A 23,662-nucleotide genomic window follows, 5' to 3' on the forward strand; every position below is an offset into this window, starting at 1 on the left:
TGCAGGAACTTAAGTCCCCACCCAGGTGGAGGATGGTAACTTCAGAATGAGCACAAGATTTCCTGGAGCCCCAACTTGTGACCTCACCACCAACCAATCAGAAGAAAGTCACACTCTGCAGCCCTCACCCTAAATTTTGCCTATAAAAATTTCTCCCCAAAAACAATCAGGGAGTTTGGATTTTTGAGCATGAGCTACTCATTCTCCTTGATTGGCCCTGCAAAAAAAACCTTTCTCTGCTCCAAACTCCAACATTTCAGTTTGGCCTTACTGTGCGTCAGGCACAGGAATGAATTTGTGTCCAGCAACAGAATGAGGGACAGGGACTAAAAGATAATCAAAGTGCAGTTTGGCCGCAAGAAGACCACAGACAGATCACTAAGTAAAAAAGTTCAATTTCACAAACGGTTATATGAGGGGCACTGATACGCACAGTCCTCCTGCTGTCAGACACTCAAATTTCAAAGAAAACAACAGATCTAAAAATTGTTAAGGGTTCTTGAGCCAATCATGAAGTACCCAAGATTTAATACAGAGAAAAGCACAGTCACGTTACTATTAAATATAGACCATACACAGAATTATTAAAGGAAATTTTAATATTTGATGTATATGTTCATATGTTTTGAAATTAAATAGCAGATACAGAAAGCAACAAATGTGAAATAAATATCCATCTCTCTTATATGTATTTTCCAAACGAGCCTGGGCCCTTGCCAAACAGAGGAAGCACAGCCAGTCCTAATGCGCGAGAGTATTATGAGCACACATAGTGACCTCAACCCTCATCATCACTTCCTTTCATATATCCATTTAAAATTAAAACTTCATATAAAATAGCCATAGTGCATATAATCATTAGGATGTTATGTCATTAAAACTATCATTGTAGAAAATAACTCACTTCTATTCTCAATGGCAAGGGAACAACTATTCAGGTTACTCAATTTTTAAAAATGGCTGCAAATTATTGGGATAAAAATCTAAGGGAAAATGACCCAAAACACTATTCCCAAAGTGACAGAACTGACATTTCTGTCTGATCTGTCAGGTCACTCTACCTATACTTCACTTTCTAGAGGACTCTCCAGAAGTAAAAAGGGTTCCTGGATGAGCTCGCTTATTGTAGCTCATGGCTACATTCTACCCACAGATTCAAAGTCAATAAAAGCTACAAAAAATATTATGCTATTCTTAGCACATTTTTATACAATGGTGAGCACAATAATCAGCTCTGTGATATAATCAAACCTAAAAAACGTCTGCTAGTTTATTATATTAATAGCATAAAAAATCCATAATAACAATTTGACAAGGAGGAAATCGGTAAAGAGTTTAGAAATAACACTCAATGAACAAATGGAAATATGTTTTTTGGGGGGGAGGAATCTGAAGCTCTTTAAAAGAATGGCATATGTTAAATAGTAGATCAATGTTTGGATGATCCAAGCAATTACTCAAATTAAACATTATGACAAAGAAGGAGAACCCTATTCAACGGAGATAGATTAAGTATATAAAGTAAACAGCATAGCCAGTGCTGTGTGGCAGGAATTTTTTTTAATGTTATCTCTCATAGAGTGAATATTTCTAATCTCACTTCTGCACATTCAAAAATAGAAGTTTTAGGCATAGTAAAAATGTACTAATGGGCCCTAAAATATATTATTCCAGAATAGTTACCAGAAATCTTTGTTTTGTAGGAAAGCTTCCACAAACTTGCTTGTATACTGAAGGTGGAGGGAAAGAAGAGAAGGGTTCTGACAGATGGAAAGAGTGGTACTTCTGTCTGTCTGCAAGGAAACAATCATTGCTTAAAAGCAGGGAAAAAAAGGTAAAATAAATGAGACGTCCAATTTTATGAGACCTCCCATTATCTTTAAAAAGTAAAGTTTCTAAAATGTAAAGTTTATCATTTTATCCATTCATACACACACACAAAATGTTGTATTCTGCTATACGCCATGAACTCTGCTGGATATTGAAGATACAAAAGCAAGGTTTTCAAAATTCTATCTTCTTGCGGCATATAGCTTACATGGTTTATAGTTTAGAAATAGCTAAAAATCAAAACGTAAACAATCAAATGTAAAAATGCTGATTTTATGAGTGTAACAAAGGAGAATCAGGTGATGTCACAGTACTTCTAATAATAAGATCTAACATACAGAGGTATATTGCTGCTGTAACAAATTACAAAAATTGTAGTGGCTTAAACCAGCGAACATTTATTCTCCTACAGTTCTGAAAGTCAGAAGTCCAAAATCAGTTTCACCTAGGCTAAATTCACAATTTCAGCAGGGTTCTTTCCTTTGGGAGGCTCTAAAGAAAAGATTCATTTCCTTGCCTTCTTTAGCTCCTTATGGCCTCCTGTATTACCTGGACATGGCCCCTTCCTCCATCTTCCAAGCCAATCACTCCCATCTCTACTTCCGTTATCACACAGCTTTCCCCGTGACTCTGACTCCTTTCCCTCTCAGAAGGACCATTTCTATTACACTGGACTCACGTGAACCATCCAGGATGATCTCCTCATTTCACGCCCTTCAGTTTATTCACAGCCACAAAGTTCCCTTCACCATGTAAGGTAACATTCGCAGGTTCTGGAGTTCAGGCTGTGGGATTACTTGGGGGGCTACTGTACCACATACCACAGGAGGTGTGAGAAAATTTCCCTATGAGAATGAGCCTTGGTCTTAGACCTGATGGATGAGATGTTAATCAGAGCAAGGAGAAAGAGAGAGAATGTGAAAATACGGTAGTACGTGAGAGTACTATGCACATGATGAAAGGGGAAAAAAATGTTAATTCGCATAACGCTAGCATAGAGTGTAAGGAGAGGTTTTTCAGATAAACCAGAAGAGACAGAAGATAACAGACTTGTTATCTAAGAAGGTTTGTCTGGATGCAGAACAGATAAGGCATTCCTTATTGTGGGATGAAGGACATGCTGATGGGGGTGAGGGTGGGGGGAGCAGTAAAGTAACCAAACAGGAGTCTATTTCAGTGACCTGTGCAAGAGATATTGGTGGCTTTGATTTGAGTCGGTGTGACAAAGAAAAAGAGAATCAGACAGCAGATTGGGAATTATTTAAATGAGTGGTAGAAAGCATGGCTGTGTATTTTATTATTCAAACTAGGAAATTTTTTGAGAGTGAGAAAACTAAACATAGCTCAGGCTATATATATACGGATAACAAAGTTTCTGCACATGACCTGAGAGATAAGAAATACAAACAAAACTAGAAGGGTTTTAGAGAAGCTATTAGGTGAGATCTTTCAGGGGTTAATCCCAAAGATATTCCTATGATTACATTTCAATACAGTAGAAAGAAGGAAAAAAGGATAAATCCATTAGAGAATAAAGGATAGATTATTGAACATATTTAGACAGAATTCAGGTGTACATCCTGAAGTAAATGAGATCCTGGTTCTCTCTTCACTTTCTGTAAATTGTCGAAGGTTAAAATAAAGTAATTTAATATGCAATCAAAAACTGAAATGAGGAATAGCCTCACGGAAGACAACGCTGAAAGTTTTGAAACAGAAGTGGATTATGACACAGAAAACTCTAATGCTCAGCAGATAAAATAAACAGATGCTCCCAGATTGTCAGAAGAAAAAGGTACCTACATATACAGTGAGATGAAAACACATTGGAAAAACAATTAGCCCATGCTAGCTAGCTGTGTGTCTACCATATATATTATATGCATGTGAATATATGTATACACATATACCTATTTTTCTCACAACATTGTACACTGTGTGTTATTATAAATATAAAATAAATTAGACACAATATAATTTTTTTTGGAGCTTAGAAGAAAAGAGACAGCTTTATTACTTTGTCAGGCAAAGGGGACTCACAGCAGGTTAGTGCCTTCAAAACTGGAACTCCTACAATATAATTATCTATGTATATTTATATACAAAATATATAATATATATATATATATAATATGTATGTATTCACAACACAATATACATTGTGGAGGAAACAATAAAATACTCTGAGGGGAAACCGTGTACCTAAGTTCCAACTTTCCTCTTAAACTAATGAGGAGAAATATCTCTAAATATTGAAGAAGATATTTTTAATTTTAGTTTGATTGTTAATGAGGCTTCTCATCACTTAAAGTCAATTTCACAGTGTGCTTTGATTTTGCTGATAATCTCTGTACTATAAATCTCACCACTGTGTACCAGTTCACTCTTCAGTGGCACCTATCTGTATAATATGATTTAGAAACCCCATAAAAGTATTTTGACTACAATCAGATGATTGGGTGCCCACATGCTGTTAAGTGGTATTAGATTTGTTCCACAAAAGCCTATTCTACAAAAACCTACTGCCCTACAAGGAGGTCAGTGATTTGTTTTCTCGGTGAATTGATGTGTGCATTCAATTCAATCTTTGACTTCACCTAGGGTCCGCTTTGGCTCATCAACTTTCCCTCCTAGCAGAAAAGATCTTAAGATAATTTAATTGAAAAAAGAGAAAAACAGGTTTCAGTTTGAGACTTCAAATCACAGCCACTTAAAGGAATAAGGTGTCAATTTCTTTTCTAGACCCCTTAATACTTATATTAGGCCTGAAAATTGGGAAGGGGTTAAATTCTGTGTGAAATTTGCACGGAATATAGACAAAGCCACTAAGATTATACATTTTCTTAAAAATCATTGGGTTGTACATACTGCATTTCAAAAGAGAGTAGTCCTAAATATAATATCGTTCTTTTAAGGTAAAAAATATGTGAGGTCGTAGGCAGAACGTTGTGCCTAATCCCTAGAGATATCCTAGTGTCTTTACTATTACTAAAAAAGATCCAGAAAGCAAAGACATCAGGAAAATGGGTGATTTGGCTAATATCCCCAAACTGTTTTCCTCCGTGCTGTTCAAACTGGGAATTGGAGCCATTATATTGGCTTATTTTGGGCATGTTAGTGTGGTAATTGAAAGTACACGACAAACTTTAATCATAATCCTTTTCCTAGAATTTGTCTATGTTACTACTGTCTTATTAGCTCAGGCTGCTGTAACAAAGCACCATGACTGGCTGGCTTAAACAACAGCATTCTTTCCTCACAGTTCTGGAGATGGGGTAGTCCACACCATACTTGCAGATGTACTAATTCCATTATGAGGGGCCCACCCTCATAACTGAATCAAATCTAATTGTCACCAAAGGTCCACCTCAGAATACCATCAAATTGAGGGTTAGGGCTTCAACATATGAGTTTTGAGGTGATACATTCAGTCCATAATAGTTATAGTGATCAAAATGTTGCAGAGAAGTTGTTCCATCAAATGATCATTGAGACAGAGGGAGGGAAAGGGAGAACGGGAATACTTGATAATAGAAAGCAAAACAACCACTCTCCAAAACATGATGCATGACAATAATGCCTCACACAGCGGTACAGATTTGGATTAAGCACGTCCCATAAGGTAATTATATCCTCCAGCTCAGGCTGGAGAAGGATTAAAATTGTCACCAGCCAAGTCCATTAACAATTCCCGGGAAATAAATAGAATCTGGGTAATAAAATAAAGTCTAACCTTGTTTTCCTCTGTGCTTCGTCTAGTTTCACTTGCTCACAGGGTGCTGCGTTTCGAAGCCTTGCGCCAGGCTCGTCAGACCAGAGGTCCCAGTGGGAAATGGCTGCGCTGGACCCTAGCTCGGTGGACTGTGTGCGGAGTCGCCGCCTCTTGCACTTTGATCTGGGGCGTGAGCGGCGCAGCTGCGCTAGACCCGGAAGAAGTCCGCTCCCTCCCAATGGGAGAACCCCTTCAAGCAGCCCCGCCCACAGCCTGGGGTAGGGGGAGCCTGCGCTCTGGACTCTGCTTCTGACTGAACTTGCTCCGGTTCTCCGCCTATTGGCTCCGGTGACACCAGGCAGGACGACCCTTGTAGGGGACGGACTCGAAAGGGTCGGTAACAAAATGCAGGTCTGGAAATTGAGACAATTTGTATCAAGTTAACTAAGCTGGTGGAACCAAAAACTGAGACTACCTATATCAATACAACTGAACAATTTGCATCAGGAAATTTTTGTCCGGAAAGGTAAGACTTCAAAACCTATAAATAACTTTACTGTTTACATTTCCTTGACCAGTAGATTTTTCTGGGAGCAGAACACAAATGTACCTATTTCAGTGGTTCTCAAATTGATACAAGAAAAAACAAATGTAGGGCAAGAAGAGGGCCCTGTCCCAGGTCTCGGCTGAGTCGCTGTGACATGCCCCTCCGAGTGTGGGTCCTTGGCTTCGCTGAGGAAAGTGTTCACAGGCGCCATGCCTCTCACCAAGCCACAGTTGAGTAAAGGTAGATTTATTTAGAGAGATACTCCATAGAGTGCAGGCTGTTTCAGAAGGCGAAAGGCCACGAGGTGTGGGGGTTGGGTGCGCAGGTTAAAGCGAAAGTAGATGCATACTCCACAGACAGAGTGCCGGCTGTCTCTGACGACAAGGGAGAGAGAGAGGCGACAAGGCAAGGTGTTGCCTGCTTTTATGGGCTCGGTAGCTTCACTTGCCAATGAGTGGGAGGACCCTTCCAACTACCCTGGGGAAGGGACTGGGATTCCCAGGAACTGAGCCCCACCCACTCTATGACATTTTATGGTCAGCCTCAAAGCTATCGTGGCACCTGTGGGAGTGTCATGTACTATGTTAATATTACAAGGAGCATATAATAAAGCTCAAGGTCCCCTGGAAGTCAAGTCTCCTGCCCTCTTGATCTTCAAGGCCTCCTGGGAGTTGAATCTTCCACCATTCTGGTGTTAATTGCTGTGTGAGTCTCTGAATGGCTGTGCGAGTCTCTGAGTGGCTGTGCCGTAGCCTCCTCCTTCCTGTCTCATTATGGGATATTTGGCAATGTATGGAGGCATTTTTGATTGTCACAACTTCGGGAGAGAGGTGGTTCTGTTGTGAGAGAATAGGTTCTTACCTCGCTCAGGAAAGAATTTAAGAGCGAGGCTTAGTAAAGTGAAAGCAAGTTTATTTAGAGACACACTCCATAGACAGAGTGCAGTCTGTCTCACTCAGAAGGTGACATAGCTTAGGAGACAGATACTCCATAGGCAGAATGCAGGCCATCTCAGAAAGGTGAGAGGGAGGGAGACCGAGAGGTGTGTGGGCATTTAAAGTAAAAGTAGATACACAGGACATGAAGCGCAGGTGTCTCAGAAGGCAAGGGAGAGCGACCACGAGGTGTGGAGTTGTTAAGTTGTATGGGCTTGGTAACTTTATATGCTAATGAGTAGGAGGTTTGGGGAAGGGGTGAGAATTTCCAGGAAACACCCCCACCTCCTTTTTGAACTTTTATAGTCAGCTCGGGAACCATCATGGTGCCTGTGGATGTGCCGTGAGGCTCAAGGTCTCCTGGAGGTCGAATCTTCCGCCACCTTGGTTCTAAGCAGTTTGTCCTGTCCTCAGTTGCTGTGTCAGCTCTTCAGTGCTTGTGCTCTGCCTGCTTTCCTCCTGTCCCAGTTCTACAGGCATCTATGGCATCTAGTGGGTAGAGACCATGGATATTGTTAAACATCTTAATGCACTAGATAGCCCCGTCTTCCCCAACACAAAGTTCTATCAGGTCCAAGATGTCAGAAGTGCGAAGACTGAGAAAATTCTGATCTACTTGATTTGATTTCTGTAAAGATTAAATAAGATAATAAGTCAATGTTTTGTTATACACCCAAAATTAAATATGCTATTATATTTTTATTATTCTTACTCCTTTGTTTATCAGCACCTTTAAGATTTTTTATAGACATTTGATAGCTATAAAAGTGAAAAGAAAAAAATGTTTTAACTGAGCAGCAGAGCACTATATGTATTCTCATCACTGAAAAATACAGTGAGTCACAGTAGAAAGATATACCATTTCCATGACTGCAATGGCACAAATGTCCACTGTGTAAGCATTTCCCAGTTTTAAATGGGAAATGTCAAAACACATATAGCTTTGTCTGTAAAAATTTTAGGAACCAAATAGTTTATTTTCTCACAAATGTTTAAGCAATTTCACCATGGCATATGTTAAGTATCACTATATTTGGGAATGGTATTATTCAGTACAGGCTCTCAAAAGCACTTCAAGTTTTTTTTTTTACATATTTATTCCATAATTGGCAAAAAAACAGTTTAGAATTTAAATACTTATTCACTGTATAATGACTTAAGTGCATGTTGCTCCCTCACACATGTAGGAGAGTGCTCTTTTCTAGATTTAGTAGTATTTTTGGTTGGATTTGGCCCAATGTCTGATATAGTTTGGAGAGTCCATGGAAACCAGGATTCAAAAATAAATCTTAAATTATTTTTTTAATTTTCTTTTTTAAAATATATTTTTATTGAAGTATAGTCAGTTTACAATGTGTCAATTTCTGGTGTACAACACAATACTTCAGTCACATAGGAACATACATATATTCATTTTCATATTCTTTTCAACTATAAGTTACTGCAAGATATTGAATATAGTTCCCTGTGTTATATAAAATCTTAAATTATTGACATAGTATTCAAACCCCAGTGGCAATAGTGTCATAATAAGACCAATAGCCCACTGATCATACCTTGATTTTCTTTCAGTACCAATTAATCCTGAGTTACACCCTTCACAATTCCACAGTGTTCTGGTGGAGCTGTCATTCACTAAGCCTCCAAGCCAGTCAGTCGGATTCTCTACCTTCCTAGAACTTGAATCTCAAGCATCACAGGAGGCCGTACAACATCTGTCCTTACAACAACATTGGGGAAGAGACCAGTGATCAGTTCTTGACTTTCAGTCTGGGTTATTCTCATTACTATATAGGTTTTTCAGACTTCAAAAAGAAATTCTTTGTGATTCCTAGTGTCCTGATAATAAATTTATTTTCATTTAAACTGAGTCATATCCTGTAACTTACAACCAGAGGCTTCTCACTGATAGATTATTAGCATGTGTTCCCCAACATATGCTCATTCCAAAAGCCTTCTATATTCTGAATTAATTTCTGAAAAAGAAATTGGAAGCATTTCCAAGCTGCATCAGACTTAGTGAATTGTATCAGCAGCTGCAGACCAAAGGGTGCTTTTTAACATTCTAACAGCATAGGGAAAGCTGCTACAAAAGGCTCTGGGTTTTCAACCACATCCCAAACCCAGAAGGATAATACTAGGCACAGTATCATATCCTCAGACACGAAGGAGATGATGTATTTCATCAATAATGTCTTACCTCCTCCTCTTCAAGAAAGTCTATAAATAGAAACTCCTGGCAGTGTAAACCCTAACCTGATCTTTTCTTCACTCTCTAAAGCTACACCCTGCAATAAAATGAAGATTGAATATTGAATCTCATCTCATACCATCAGGGCTATAACTATTAATTCCAGAGGTGACTACAGAGAAACTTGGAGGAAGAAGAAAAATCAGTGACTAGCCCTGGAGGGAAAAGGCCAGATTTGGCAAACTGGCTAAAATGGCCAGACTACTTAAATTATCTATTTCCATAAGAAAGCAATGACAATAAAGGTTAAGAAGGTTTGAGGCTAGTTATTCAGATAAAATGACATATTATTTTTTAATCCTTTCTCAGTTTACAACCTTCTCTAATTACTTATACGCAGAATCATGATCAGACTATGAGCCAGGACAGTTAAAGCCAGTTGAAGACATGAGCATAGATTAGTTCTATGGCTTTACTTTCTGCTTCTTATCTCTCCCACAGCCTGGTGCTTTTAAGTCTGGCCTAACGGTTTTCAAACTTTGGGCCTTAGGGCCTGCGCTAATTTACATAAGGATCTGGAGAAGAAATAATTTCATAAAATTTCCATGTATAAATTGTGAGACTTCTATGAAATGCGCTAGTTAAACTTAGTGATAAATTTCTTTTACCAGCCATCTGGTTTAATTCTGTGAAATGCAATGTAGTCTCCATGACGAAAAGAAATGGAAAGTACCAGAGGGGATTTTTTTTTTTAACTTGGAAAATGTAAAAGCTTGACAGATTTTTGCAGAGTTCCTTAGAAAAGATCCCTTGGTATTTTTCACTAACTGGTTTGCTTACATTAAAGTATATAAATGATTGAATATATGAGGAAGTAGCAAAATACTGGTAGATGTTAGAACTAATATGACTTTAATGAATGATTATTTTCTTAATCAGAATTGGAAAGATTAAGTTCTTATTATCTCTCCATTTAAAAGCAATCAATAGTATCATATAAACAAATTTAAAAACAATGTCTACCTTGCAATGCTTCAAGAAAAACTGTAACTCTTTTTTTTTGCACTTTTAGCATTTGAAAGATAATTTATTAAAATGTATATTCTCTTAAGTCTAACAGAAACAGAATAATAGTAAAACCTATTAAGTTCTGATGTTACTTTGAGGCCCTCCTTCTTACTGAATCTAAACAGTAGGTTATGCATTGTCAAGATGAAATTACTGAAACTGATAATTCGTAGATTTCATATCACCAAATAATATACTGGAGAACCCAAAAAGTTCCTTTTGGTTGACTGGATTTTTGCATGTCTCTCTTTTGTGACTTACTCTCTCTTAATTTATTTCTTTTTTATTGTTTACAATAGTAAATAATAGGCAAACAAGAAAAATAAGGTTATATTTTGATAAAATAAGTTGAATTGTTCCCTGGCCAAGTTCATATACGAATAGCTTACTTATGTACCTAATATGAAAGGGAAATTTTTGAAGCTTAATAATATGTTTCTTCATGGTTTTTCACATAGTTCTGCTTAATCAAGTAAATAATAAAATAATTACATGGGATGCTACATTATTTTGTTTTATTTTGTTGTTTCTTTGATAGCATGAGCTCTTTCCAACATAATGCTGTAGTTTTCAATACAATAAGATAATGTTTTACATTGTTCAATCATAAAGTATTAGACAGCACAAAATTGTCTGGCTTCCATTAGCAAATATATTTTTAATCAGATTCAAGTCAACCCAGTTTAGTTGTTTTTACCATAATTATTGGCAAAACTTCCTCTTCAAATAAACTTTAGTTAGGCTCCTCTGATCCCTCTTCTCATCAAGGCTTCTACCTTGGCCAGCCTTCAGCAAAGAATACTGCTGGTTGGTTTAGCAAGAATCCTCCAACCCTTAAAAAAAAAAAGAATCCTCCAACCCTTGATAACTGATCATCCTTTATATCTGCTCAAGTTTCTCATCCTCTACCTTTCATATTTGCTCATTTTGGTCTGACTTCAGCAAGAATCCCTTGAAGTCTTCTCTTAGTTATTTTCCATTCCCTGATCCCCTTACTCTGCTCCTTGGCTATAAATCTCCAGTTGTCTTTGCTGTATTTGGAGTTGAGCATAATCCCTCTTCCTTATTGCAGAACTGATCCCTATTGCAATAGTCTTGAACAAAGTCTTCCTGATGATTTTAACATATGTCAGAATAGTTTTCTCTTTAACACCATGGATGCCTGGTTTCTGCTATAAAGATTAATTGAATTATATAACTTGGAGTTCAAGGGAAAAAAAGAGACATTGGTTTCCACAGTTGTAAATGATAGAATTTGTTGAATTGTAGAATATCTCTTCTCTCCTGCCTTTTCTGGCTTAGGATGGCTATTTAGGACAACTTCACCAAAAATTTAGAGGCAACTAATTCAGCATGGGATTACCAAGCACGCTCAAAAGTCTAGGTAATAAAGGGATAATAAGCAACAGAGAAGAAAGTTGAAGGTCAATATATAGACCAATAGCCTGAAAAGAAACCAGTCACCTAATATATGTACTGTGAATCAGAGGTCCAAACAGAATCTAAGATGTACGTGTCTGCAAAGTAGAAGGTATGGAAGTCTATTAATAGTTCCATGTCTTAGATCTCAGAACCTTCCTTCTGTAGTTCTTTTCATCTATCTTTTAGGCATACTTCTATGTACTTAAATGGGAGCAGAATTTGCCACCCTAAAGTATGGCTCTTTGGCATAAGGATTATTTTAGGCTGATTATCTTTAAGAAACAGCAGACACAGAAAAAGCTCTGAAAATGGAGTGGAAATTAACCTTTTGTAAGAGACCTTTACTTTTATAAGGGAAATCTCCATTTGTAAGGGTTACTCCCTCTCTGTCCCAGGAAAAGAAAGATAACGAAATTTCTAGAAACTCTTACAGATGGTGAAGGCAAAGATTTAGATCAGCATAACAACCTTACTCTGTTTACTGTGCTTTTCCTGATAATCTCCCATAACTAGCTCCCTTACCTTCCAACATCTTTTACCATTAGTTGAAGATGATATTTAATGTGCTGGCTTGGGACAATTGGAGCTGTTATTAGGTTTTTCCTATGTATCTCCCATATATACAGAAGGTATATATGTTATTAAGCTTCCGTCTGTTTTTCTACTGGTAATGTCATCTATTTGGAGGAGTCTCAGACAAGAACCTAGAAGAGTGGAGGGAAAGTTATTTCCCCCCACAACATATTTCTCATTCTCTCCTCCCTCCAGTAAGTCTTCTATTTCTCTTTTCTCCTCCCCTTCACAAACAAGATTCATGAAATATTTTACTTCCTCAACACCTATCTGCTCCTGATCCAAAATAATTGGAACCTGTATTCTGCTACCACTAATTCATTGAAACTGTTCTTACCAAGTTCATTTGCTCTTCCTTACTTCTAAACTTACTGAATATCTTTGAATTCTTATTTACTTGATCTTATAGCACTTGTAATGTTGACAGCTCTCTTAGTTTAGAAGTGTTCTTTGGCATCTGTTGGCATCTTATTCTACACTGGCCATGTCTTTTATCACCTCTCTAAGTCCTTCCTGAAACTGTCACTTAAACACCCCATGAGTTTTTCCCCCAAGAAAACTCATTAGCCTCCTTCTCTTCTTGTTGTGTACACTTTCTGTAAGTATCCTCCATCACCTTGCATGACTTCAGCTACCATCATTAAACTGATGATGCTCATACCTTTTTCTATGTAGTTCTTACATCGTTCCTGAGATCAAAGTCGTATATCCAACTACCTGCTTGATACAGTCACATTTTAAATTCAACATATCCCAATGGAAATAATTATCTTAAAGGGACATAGTTCCTCAGGGAGACAGCAGTAGCTGTAGTAGCCTTGGGCTTCAGTAGAGAAAAGTAGTGCCTGTCTGAGGAAAGAGAAGGCAATGGAGGAATAAATATGGATTCAGGGGAATAAATACTTAAACTTCACTCTTCTTCCACCCTCTGATTTTCTACTGGATCTCCCAGTGGCTAAACCTAATTAGGATGCATAGGATAAGATAGTTTTCTAATGAAGTCCCTACAGTTGAGTGAAACAAAGCAGAGTGAAACAAGGTGAAGTGGATCTAGAGCAACAGAGTATCTAGCAGAGTCCAATATTTTTTCTTGTCAACACCTCTTCCTGTCAAGACCTCTTCCTGTCATTTGTCTGAATTAAAATACCAACCTCAACAATAAAAAAATGCATGACCCAGTTATCTACTGCCCCACCAGCCTTCCAGTATAGGGTAGAATTGGAACACAGTGTCTGGCATCACCAGACATCTTTGCTGGCACTTTGAGCAGTAAACTGTGATGATACTTCGTGTTTCTGAGAATTAGAAGTAGTTCAAAACCAGTATCTAATGTGCTCCAGAAAGTCTTAGCATTTTCCTTTCCCCAGTGCATAGTCACTCTAGTAAATGGTAAAGGCTTAGAAAAAAGTCACAGTATATTCTTTTGGCTGTGTTTCAGGGTCCTTACTCAAAGTACTCTGACCTCTCCACTATTTGAAAGCCTTCATATTTGTGAACAAACATATGTAAACCCAACGAAAATCTTTGACTCGTCACTACAGTGATTCAAGTTACGTATCTGTGTAGCAAATAACGTGCAAGTACTCCCATCAAGAGGTGAAGCCTAATTCTCTTCCCCTTAAGTGTGGGCTGTAGTTAGTGACTTAACTTCTAATGAAAATAAGGTGAAAGAAATGACAGTGTATGGCTTCCACGACTAGGTCAAAAAAGGGATTTGTGTTTCCTCCTTGCTCACTTTCTTGGATCAGTCTTCCTGGGGGACATCAGCTGCGATGCCATGAAAGAAACACGAACAACCCTTTGAAGAGGTCCATGTAGCAAGTAACTGGGGCCTCCTGCCAACAGTCAGCAAGAAACTTAGACCTTCTGCCAATAGTCATGTGAGTGGATTCTCTAATCTCAGTCAAGCCTTCAGATGAATGAAGCCCTAGCTGGCATTTTTACCACAATCTCATGAGAAACACTGAAACCAGAACCATCCAGCTAAGCTGCTCCCAAATTCCTGATTCTCAGAAATTATGTTAACAAATGCATGTTGTTTTAAGATGCTAAATGTTCAGGTAATTTGTTGTGCAGCAAAGGGTAATTAATATAGCATTTCCGTCAAGTATCATCTACTCTATTTTGCGATCTATTTGGGATCAATTTGCCATTGCCAAAAATTCCAACAGTTCAAACGTCTACTTATTATTTTGCTCCCATGGCTTACATTTTATAATTATGCCTCCATTTAATTCTATCTATATGGGTCTCATTATTTCCGTTAAGTTTAGGGAATCTATCAGATTTAACTGCCTTCCCATGACAGCCACCACAACTCATCAAGGCCCCTTCATGATTGTGATTCATTTTATGTTGGACAAGTGCATCTCCCTTGGGTCCTGATGAAGAGTATTGCTAAGGGAGTAGCTGAGCAATTAAGTTATAATCCATTCCAAAATTACCGTGTTCCTAAGCATTCATACTTCTTTTATAGAATGCCAGTGAAAGTCTAGCATTTCACCCTCATTAACTGTGAGGCCACCAATGAGTCCAGGCATCAATTAACATAATTTAATGACTTGTTAATATCACTCCCAAATGCTCAGGCTACCATGTTAAATCCTGAATCCCAGGTGAGTGCATCCATGAATTTGAACCCATCTAATCTAATATTTCAATTTCCCTCATTTAATGACCATAGAACCCATCACTTGTATTAGTTTTCTATGGCTGCTATAACAAAGCAACAAAAACTGGGTTGCTTAAAATGAAAGAAATGTATTGTCTCATAATTCTGAAGGCTAAATGCCCAAAACCAAGGTGTTGGCTGAGCCATACGTCTAATGGTTCTAGGACATCGTCCTTCCTTGTCTCTTCTAGCTTCTGATGTTTGCTTGCAATTTTTGATGTTCCTTGGATTTTAGACACATTATATCAGTAACGTAGCCATTCTTCCCTGTGTGTCATCACATCATCTTTCGCCTGTGCATGTCTACTTCTTTGTCTAAATTTCCTCTTTTTATAAGGATACAGTCAGATTATAACCTACCCTAATGACCTCAATTTAAATTGATGACCACTGTAAAGCCTATTTCCAAATGAGATCACATTCTGAGTACTGGAGGTTAGGACTTCAATGTATCTTTCTTGAGGGACACAATTCAACCCACAACACTTCCCATCCTCCTATCAATACTAATTTAATTGGTAAAGCCCCACACCTTTTCCAGTATATAAGCTATATTTTCCCGTACAATTCTGTTACTTTGCCTTCGTCTATGCTAGAATTTACTTCATGGATCTGGAGAAGATGAAGATTTGTTTCAAGGAAAATTGGCATCCTCTTGTGAGACAGAAGCCATAGCTGAAACTTTTAAGTGGGAAAAGGGATATGTTACTGCTTCAGTTAGAAGGTTCAGGGATTTGGGATTTCAAAATTCTCAGCCTTTTCTGTGACTGTGCATTCCCTCCCATGTACCATGTACAACTTACTCTACTGTCAGCAGTGCCTGGGTGTTCCTGTTGTTCTATTTGCTCACTAAAACTATGCATTTGTCCTCATTAAATTTGAACCATTTTGGAGGGTTGATACTATTATTTCACACTATTATTTTAATTTGCTTTCCTTTGATTGCTAAGGGAGTTTAGTGCTTTTTTTTTTTTTAGTGTTTATGACCATTTGGATATCTTCTTTAATGCCTATTTAAAGTTCTTGCCAATATTTTCTTTTGCTATTTTTGACTTTCTTTTATCAATTATATAAATTCTTAATATCTGTTTCATATGTAATTTTCCACAGTGTAGCTTAAAATTTTAGTTTCTAAATGATATCTTCTGAGACAAAGAAGTTCTTATTTCAATTATAGTCCAATTTATACAATTTTTTGTGGTTAGTCCTTTTTTTAGAAGGTGCTATGTAAGTTTTTATCTATACTAAGGTCATTAAGTATATCATATTATATTCTAGGAAATTTATGTTTTTCCATATGGAAACTGTTGAGGGATGGTGTGATATAAAATCAGGTTTTTTTTCCCCACGTATATAGCCAACTGCTCCAACACCATTTCCTTTCCTCATTGCTTTACACTGACACAATTTTTTTATTTCAAGGGTCCAGATATACATGGGTATATTTTAGGGCTCACTCTTCTCTTCTGTTCTATTAGTCTGTCCTTGCATAAATATCATATTTTCTAATTACCAGGTTTTTTAAGTAATGTTACCTAAGAATAAAAGTTGTTCCACTTTATCTTTTTTGAGAATGTTTTGGAGAATGCTTGCCAGTATAAAATTTCTGTTGGAATTTTAACTGGGATGATATTGAATGTATAGATCATTTTGAGTAGAACTGGCATCTTTAATTGTAATAATCAAGTCATACAAATCATGAGCAGGGCATAGCCTGCCAATTATTTAGGTCTGCATTAATATCTCTCAATTCTGTTTTGAGTTTTCGGTTTAGAGATTTTACATTTCTTAGGCTTATTCTCAGTTGTTTGCTATTTTCTGTGACTATTATAAAGAGCTTTCCTTTGTAAAAATTTTATTTCTCATATATGTTCATATTATATGGACTTGCAGTTGAATTTTGCACTAAACTTATATCCAGCAAATTTGCTGAACTCTCTTATGGTCTCTGTTTCTGTCAAATTTATTAGAAAGCATAAAAAGTTAGCAGGAATGAGAATTTTAAGAATTTTTTAAAAATGGAAAATTCAAATTAGCCAAATATATCAATGTTAATGTGTCTTTATTGTCAGTTACCAGATATTAAGCTGATTTCTTACTGCTTTGACTATAATCTTTCCTAATTAAAACAAAAAGGTTGTAATTCATATAACTTTTCTCCAAAAAGTGTTTTAAATGAAGCATCTGAGGGTTTGAGAAAATACATTTGTGCTAGTCTTTTCTCTTTAAAAAAGAAAAAAGGAAAACTCAGAGACCCACCTAACCACATCTCAATAAAGATTATCTAAAATATTATCTCACTTCTAATGGACTATTATTGTAGTTTAAAATAGTTTCCATTTTTATAATTTTGTCTATTTTATGAAGCTTCTAAAATAAACATTAATACTTTATAATCAGAAAAAGGACAATTTTAAAAGTCAATCTCATTTATGGCATTAAAAAAACTGGATAGCAGGTAATAATGGAGGAACACGTGTTACTGCTTTAGGCATATGAAATGAGGAATCCACTATATTTAGCATGAGTGCATCTAATTGTTTAGGGTGAATTCACTTATTAATTTTAATATTATAATCTGAACATTCTTTTGATCTTCTAGGTACATAACCATAAAATAATAATAGTTTTATTTCTTCTTTCCAATACTTGTAAACCTTTAGATTATTTTTATTGCTTTAATAAATTTCCAAGGGTCTCCAGTGTAACGTTGAATGTAAAGGGGGATAACAGATAACCCTTGTCTTGATTCTGACCTCTAAAGGAATACTTTAAACATTTTGTTAAGTGTGATGTGTACTCTATGACTTTTTAGATTTCTGTTATAAGATGTATAAGGGTCCCATCTAGTCCAAATTTGCAAGGAGTTTTCATCATAAGTGAATTTGAAATGGTACCACTTTTTCTTAATCTATTGAGATAAACATGATTTTTCTTTCTTCTGATAATTTAGTAGAATACACTGATTGTTAAATCCATTATATTTTTGTCCTTCTTAAATGTGTTGCTAGACAAAACACATTGTTCACATAATCTGTTTTTATTTACTTACTTATCTACTTGCTGCTTCAGTTACTGACAGATACCTATTAAAAATCTCCTTAAGTGATAGTGGACTCGTCCACTTCTCTTTGTAGTTTTGTTAATTTCCACTTCAGAAAATTTGAGCTTCTGTTATTAGCTGAACACAGAATTTTATGTTTTTTGGTAATTTGATTATTAGTTTATTACTGTGAAGTGTCCTCTTTGTTTCTTTCCTTTTTTTCTTTTTTTTTTTTAGCAGTGTGGGTTTTTTTAAACTTTTTTTATTGAGTTATAGTCATTTTACAATGTTGTGTCAAATTCCAGTGTAGAGCACAATTTTTCTTTTATACATGAACATACATATATTCATTGTCACATTTTTTTTGCTGTGATCTATCACAAGATCTTGTATATATTTCCCTGTGCTATACAGAATAATCTTGTTTATTTATTCTTCATATGCCTGTCAGTATCTACAAATTTTGAACTCCTAGTCTATCCCTTCCCACACCCCTCCCCCTTGGTAACCACCAAGTTTGTTTTCTATGTCTATGAGTATGTTTCTATTTTGTATTTATGTTCTTTTTTTCCTTAGATTCCACATATAAGCGATCTCATATGATATTTTTCTTTCTCTTTCTGGCTTACGTCACTTAGAATGACATTCTCCAGGAACATCCTTGTTGCTGCAAATGGCGTTATGTTGTCATTTTTATGGCTGAATAGTATTGTATAAATTGTATAAATATACCACATCTTCTTTATCCAGTCATCTGTTGATGGACACTTAGGCTGTTTCCATGTCTTGGCTATTGTAAATAGTGCTGCTATGAACATTGGGCTGCAGGCGTCTTTTTGAAGTAGGATTCCTTCTGGATGTATGCAAGAATAAACAAATGGGACCAAATTAAACTTACAAGCTTCTGCACAGCAAAGGAAACCATAAGTAAAGCAAAACGACAACCTACAGAATGGAAGAAAATTTTTGCAAATGAAACCAACAAAGGCTTGATCTCCAGAATGTATAAGCAGCTCATACGACTAAATTAGAAAAAAACAAACAACCCAATCTAAAATGGGCAGACCTAAACAAGCAATTCTCCAAGGAAGAAATACAAATGATCAATAGTCACATGAAAAAATGGTCAATATCACTAATTATCAGAGAAATGCAAATCAAAACTTCAATGAGGTATCACCTCACACCAGTCAGAATGGCCATCATTCAAAAATCCACAAATGACAAATGCTGGAGAGGCTGTGGAGAGAAGGGAACCCTCCTACACTGCTGGTGGGAATGCAGTTTGGTCCTCTTTGTTTCTTAAACTCTACTTTGCTTGATATAAATATAGTTACTCCAGCTTTCTTTTGTTAATTGTTTACATGGTACATTATTTTATCACCCTTTGCTTTCAAATGTTCTATACTGGTATGTTAGATGTGTCTCATGTAAGTAGCATATATTGGGATTTTTATAATCCAGTCTGACAAAGTTTGTCTGTTATGTTCTTTTTAACCAGTTTTTATGTAATATGATCACAGATGTATTTGGATTTAAATCTAACATCTTATTATTTGTTTTCTTTTTGTGCCCCCCATCTTAAGTTTCTTTTTTAACTTACATCTTTTGTACTATTTTTCCTTATTCCTTTTTTTCCTAATATTAGTTTGGTATACACTTTTTACAATTTCGTTCACTAATTTCCTTTACAATTGCAAACTTCATTCTTGGCTTATTAAAATCTAATATTAATTCACACTTCACTCTCTTCTCAGGTAATGCAAGGAACATTAAAACACTAACTCAGTTTACCTCCTTTTAAATTACTTGCCATTATTTCCACATATTTCAATTCTATAAATGATTAAAACTCAAGATATTTTCTTATTATTTATTCAATATCCATTCAGATTTGCCTATTTTATTTCATTCCTTCCTGAACCCCTGAACTTTCATCTGTGGTTATGTCCCTTCTGCCTGAAGAACACCATTTAGTATTTTTTATATTGTGTGTCTGATGATGAAGGTAATGAGTTTTCTCAGTTTTAACTGGGCTGAAATTATCTTTATTTGAATTAATTCCCAAAGGGTATTTTCATATAGTACAGAATTCTAGGTTGAGCTGTTTTTTGAAGATAATTTGATTTTTTTTCCCCTCCTTGGCTGCTTTTAATAGTTTCTTTTTGTCTTTTTTTTTTTCCTCAACAGTTTTAGTGTGTGTGGCAAGCAGACACCTAAGAGAATCTCCGTGATTCCTGGTCGCACCACTGGTTACTTGAAAATGGAGGGGGCCATGTTACAAGAAATGCAGATGGCCTCTTGAGAGCCTCCCCAATCTCTAGCAGCAAGGAGACAAAAAAAACCTAAGAGCTATAAACACAAGAAAACCAACAAAAAGAAGGCGCTTTGAAAGAATCCTTCCCGTGAGCACTCAGACAAAAACTCCGTCCAGCTGACACCTCGATTCCAGTCTTTGATGCTCTGAGAACCCAGCTAAGCAATGTTGGACTTCAGACCTACAGAACTGTGAGTTAGCAGTTGGATTCTATTTTAAGCTGTTAAGTTTGTAGTCATTTGTCTTGCCACAATAGAAAGTGAATAGAGTGTGATGTTCCTAGGCTAGGCTTTCTTCGTAAGTTAACTACCTGGGGTTTGCAGAGGCTCTGGAAATATAATGTCTTTCAGTGGTTTAGGAAAATAATCAGATATTATTTTTTCACATATTATTATATTGTCTTCTTCTTCCTTTTTTTCTCTTTCTGTTACCCTGAATAACATATGCTAGACCTTTTCCTTGTATCCTCTATAACTCCTATTTTGTTTCCTTCTAATTTTTACATCTTTAACCCCACTCTGCTCTATTTTGTTCTGATTATTTCCTCTCCATTTATCCAATATTGTATTTAATCATCTATTTTGATTCTTCATTTGGTTATTGAATTTGTCAAGTTTTAGATTTCTTTTTTTTTTTTTTTTTTACATTTTCCAATTTTCTGTTTAAGTTCTCGTTCTTGTCTTTATTTCACTCAATATAGTAAAGGCCACTATTTTAAGTATATGTGAGGTATCCAATATCTATTCCTTTTATAGGACTATTTCAATTGTTGTTTTATGTATAATGTCTACTGTTTTATGCTGTGTTCTGTTCTTTCTTTTTCTTTTTTTGTTCCTGCCTTCTTTTCTCTTTGTGGGTCTGGTGATTTTGACGTCAATTTTTATCAGAAAATACTTGTAGAAGTAACTTTGAGAACTAGGGTGGTGTTATCTTCCTCCGTGAGAATTTGGTGTGCTTTCTCCAGGTGCCTGTTGGTGCCTATAATCTAGGATCACCTTTATCTAATTTCATAGATTTACCTTTTCAAATATGAGATATAGGCTACAGAAAATCTATCCTAGTTAACTCTTATTCCTAGGTTGCAGCTTTTTAGTTTCCAACCTAAAGCAAAGGGGGTATACCAGGAATTTTTTCCACCCTTGATAGGCCCTGGGCATTAATTTCTGACACTTCAAAAGATCTACTCAGCCTCATGCCCTCTCAACTACTTCTTCCAGCAACATCCAGAAACCCTCAAGTCTTTGTTTAATTTTCTGGTTCTCTCCCTCTCACTCAAGTCTTTTGTGGTAATTCTTCAATACTTGTTAGTTCTTCAATACCATCAAACAAATTACTTTAATAATTGTATTAGAGTTCTTGAGAGAAACAAACCAGTATAACACATACCTTCTTGAGAGAGCAGAGAGATGGGGGAGATGGGGAGAGGGAGGAGAGGGGAGAGAGATTGATAATATAAGGAATAGACTGATGTGATTATGCAGACTGTCAAGTCTCAAGATCTTCAGAGTGAGTTGACCAGCCGGAGATCCAGGAATACTAATGGGGCAGTGGCATTCTGCAGGCTGACAGGCTTCACACTTCGGGAGATCTGATGTGCCAGTTCAAGTCTGAAGGCAGGGAAAAGGCTCAGTCTCAGTTCAAAGGTAGTCAGACAGGAGGGATGACTCAGCCTTTTTGTACTATTTAGCCCTTCAACTGATTGGGTGAGGTTCACCATATTAGGGAGGACAGTCTGCTTTACTGTGTCTGTTGATTCAAATGTTAATCTCATCCAGAAACACCCTCACAGGAATACTCAGAATAATGTTTGATCAAGTATCTGGGCACTCCATGGCTCAATCAAGCTGACATGTAAGAATAATCACAATAATTTTCTCAGGTTTTCTACCTATATCTGAATATGGAAGTACACATGATTTAAATTTAAGCTAATGCTCCTATAATTATTCAGTATAATCTAAATTCTTTAGCATAAAAAGTTTGAATCAAAATTTGACATTAGTGAATTTTTCAGACTTTTTATTATTAATTCCTAACACCATACCCATCAAGAATACTTGGCTTTTCTGCACATCCCAGGCAGCTTCACAACTTCTTGTACTTGTTAAATATTCTCCATCTGTCCAGAATGACTTGTTCCATTCTCTTAACCTGACAAAAACCTACTTACCCTGAAAATTCTCTCTCAATTGTTGCTCCCTTTATGGAATGTTCCTCAGCACTCTTAAAACTAGAGAATTAATAATCAATTATTATTAACCCAGAGAATTAATAATTTGCCCCTTTTTCATGTTGTATATTTTATATATGTGTGTATAACATTCTATTACACATAAATATATGCTATGGAACATAAAAATAATAAAATGAACACTTGATACTGCATCTCTCAACTTAGAGACTAAACTGTGAATTTCAATCCATTGCAACTGCCAGTTTCTTCTCTCTTATTTCAAATCACCTCTGTCCTCAAGAGATAATAACCTTGAGTTTTTGTTCTTTTTTTGTTTATTTTCAGATTTTGTTTATTTTCTAGATTTAGCAGATGTAATTATTTTAAATTATTTTATTTAATACATGTTTCGTACTGTTGTATGTAGCTGCCATTGATTTATTTTCTCTGTTGTATACTTTTTCATGGTGGTCACAGAGTACAATTAATTTATCTAGACTCTTGTCAACGAAGATTTTACTCACATCCTCTGGTTTTTTATATTACAGACACGGAAGCCACAATAATTTTTGTCCATGTCTCCATGGCATAGGATGCTCCCTGTGCAAGATATTCTCATATGCAGGAATTTCTCTAGAGTGAATGGCAAGAAATGAATCTGCTGAATCTTACTGTGTGTCCATGTTTAACTTTAGGTAATGGCTAATGGTTTTAGACTGTTATTGATCAAATTCAACTCACACATACATCAAATGAGTTCTCATTATTTTATATCATTACCAACTCTTGGCATTTTTAGATTCTAAGTTTTTGCCAATTTGGACTATGGGAATAGGAACCTTTTATAATATATTGATCCGATTACTAGTAAGACTAAATATCTTTTTGTATATTTACTAAGCAGTTATTTCCTCTTCATGTCTTTGCTGGTTTTCCTAGTTTTGTTTATATTTTAAATTTTGTATTTCATTTTCTGTTGATTTATGAGTTATTTATGTAGTCTGGTATCAAACATTTATCGACTTTATGCATTGCAGATATTTTCTCTTGCTTTGTGGCTTATATTTTCAGTGTCTTTGTGGTGCCCTAGAGAGAACAGCAGTTTAAATTTTTAATGTGTTCTATTTTAACCATTTTTCTTTCTATGGTTAGCACCTATTATAATTAATAAATTCTTATC

At 36.1% G+C, this 23,662-nt stretch overlaps 1 protein-coding gene and 1 long non-coding RNA gene across 4 annotated transcripts in view; one reads left to right on the plus strand and one right to left on the minus strand.

The window, feature by feature from the left end:
• The window catches only part of LOC116280954 (uncharacterized), a 205,990-nt gene extending 200,287 nt beyond the window's left edge, over positions 1-5,703 (minus strand). For both annotated transcript variants that reach the window (XR_012073942.1, XR_012073943.1), the window contains exon 1: positions 5,564-5,703. This is a non-coding gene — a long non-coding RNA (uncharacterized lncRNA). The remainder of the gene's footprint in view (positions 1-5,563) is intronic.
• A 168-nt stretch (positions 5,704-5,871) lies between these two features.
• The window catches only part of LRFN5 (leucine rich repeat and fibronectin type III domain containing 5), a 346,581-nt gene continuing 328,790 nt past the window's right edge, over positions 5,872-23,662 (plus strand). The window contains exons 1-3 of one of the 2 annotated variants that reach the window (XM_072962971.1): positions 5,872-6,068; positions 18,631-19,264; positions 20,183-20,500. The gene's annotated coding sequence lies outside the window, so the exon portion shown is untranslated. The remainder of the gene's footprint in view (positions 6,069-18,630; positions 19,265-20,182; positions 20,501-23,662) is intronic. The other variant, XM_072962968.1, reaches the window with a different exon arrangement.

The sequence above is a fragment of the Vicugna pacos genome, chromosome 6 (assembly GCF_048564905.1).
Source record: "Vicugna pacos chromosome 6, VicPac4, whole genome shotgun sequence".
Taxonomy (NCBI): Eukaryota; Metazoa; Chordata; class Mammalia; order Artiodactyla; family Camelidae; genus Vicugna; species Vicugna pacos.